Here is a 2,324-nt window from a genome sequence, read left to right as displayed (position 1 = left end):
CATTTATTGGGGTTTCTTCAAAGGTAGCATGTTTTTTTACAGTAACTGGGTGATGACGTCATAAGAGGGAGCGCGGGCGGTAATGCACTCACTCTGTGTGTTCGGGTTGAGGGAGAATAAAACGATTCGCGGTACTCTCGCAAACTAGAAATATCTATGAATAAATCATAAAAACTAATACATTTTTATTCATCTGTTGCAGAAAAGCAACAAGAACAACTAAAACAAAATAGAAACGATTTACAGGCCAGAGTTTCTATTCATAACATGTTTGCAGCGTTGAGCGATGTAGCCAATCACAGACATATGTGTTGATTTCTAGGAACGCAATGGCCAATCAGAAGCATTTACGATAGACTTCCCTTACCGCTCAAAACGGACTTTTTGTTCAGTGATGAATTCTGTATGCTGGCAAATCCTCTAATTATAACAAACAAAGTGTATATATTATGAAAGATTCATTGATAATAACAGAGATGTGTGAGATCGCGATGAACTGATGTCAGCTTTTTAGGAATTATTATGGGAGCGCACTTTGCACCCAGTCATGCCAAACCATGCATGACTTTAAGTTAGCCTGCTTGTTTTTATGTTATAACAGTGTGGTTTGTGTGTTAATGCTTTAATAACAAATAATTTATCATGAGCATTTATGCTGATGTGTATGATGGCGACACATAGGCTAACTTGAAGTATTTGGAGGTACAGAAAAAAAGTCTTTTTGCGGGCGGGAGCGGGACAAAACATAAATGTTGCGGGCGGGAGAAAGTAACATAGAAAGTAGTTGAGAACGTCAGTTATAATAATGACCCACGTATTAAAAAATGGTTGAGTTTAAATCGGGCTCGGGCTCATAATTACAGTTAATGTGTCGGGCCGGGCTGGGCTCGGACACAACGTGCTCGGGTAGGGTCGGGCTTGCATACATCGGGTATGCTAACACTTACAGGCACGAATCAGTCGTTTGTCCTTGGGGAACTTGTGGAGCCTCTCCCCCGTTTTTGATGTATTCGTACATCCCGCACAAACACAATAGTTAACAATTTTTGCTAGCTAGGTCTCCAATATAACTGCTAGCCTATTTGCCGTTTACAGACCTGCCAACATGTACGCATTTTGCGTAGCGGGCACGCATTTTGACCTCAAAGTACGCTGGTACGATTTGTCACTCTAAACTACGCAAAAACCTGGTGACGCCTCTTTGCACGCGCAGTCCTCAAATCAAGCAACAGCAAAAGAAGAAGAGTTCGACCAATCATAGCGCTGGGTTCATTCCCCAAATTGCAAGCGGAGATGATTGACAGATGCGTAAGTCCTATAATTAAAAAGAGACTGAAAATCGACACCAATAAAAAATCCCGCTCGATCCACCCTCGACTCGCACGCGCCCCGGGTCTGACTGATTTAAGCGAGGACAGTAGGCCTACAGTAGTCACGGTACTTCTGACTCCTGAAGGTAAACGGGCTGTGGTGGATGTGGAATATATTGTATTTGAGTTCATTTAAAATGGATTGGTTATCACACGGGACGGGAGTGATCGCATGGATTATTTAAAAAATACTCCGTAATTCATTCATGGTAACTCAGATAAGAGGAAGACATTCAGCCATGCAAATTATAAAAGGCTCAAGTAATGTTGAACAATAAATCTAAATAAAATTGATGTCGCTATGTCTTAGTGATTATGAAAGTGCTGTGATTTGTGGATGACTGATAACGTTAAGCACGAATCTGGAGAAACGGGCGTTTATTTTGAGAAACGTAGCCTGCATGTGTTACGTTATTATGTTAATAACTAAAGTAACGAATTATGTTACATATTTATTTTGTATGAAAACTAGCGAGTTAGTTGGCGTACTTATGGATTCAAAATTACTGTTGTATGATATCATGTATCAGTGCTGCGCGAGCTCTCTCACAAACACAGACTCGCGCACACAGAGAGAGAAGATATTTATCAAATAAAAATTGACAGGCAAAGTTCTTGCTTGTGTTTTTTGTCAAAATGTCAAAGCTTTTTGTATTATCCATTCGTGTTTTTAAAATTCGTTAAATGACGGACGCTTTACTGTTAACAGCCCTCATATGTCGGATTCGTCTTATTCGAACACTTATATTATTGGTCATGTGACAGGACTCCTGTCTATTCATTGTTAACCCTCTGGGGTCTGAGGTGTTTCAATATTCCATTAATATTGATGGGTTTGACACCTGAGAAAGACAAAGACCCTCCCCTAATGGCCCTATTAGGTGCTATCAGGCCCTATCATTATGAGGAGCCTTGCACAAAGAATGAGATTTAAAAAAGAATGGCTTTTAGATT

Source organism: Rhinichthys klamathensis, unplaced genomic scaffold, assembly GCF_029890125.1.
Source record: "Rhinichthys klamathensis goyatoka isolate OS25496 unplaced genomic scaffold, OSU_Roscu_1.1 h1tg000102l_1, whole genome shotgun sequence".
NCBI lineage: Eukaryota > Metazoa > Chordata > Actinopteri > Cypriniformes > Leuciscidae > Rhinichthys > Rhinichthys klamathensis.
The sequence above is the reverse complement of the archived record's forward strand: the minus strand, read 5'-3'. Positions refer to the sequence as shown.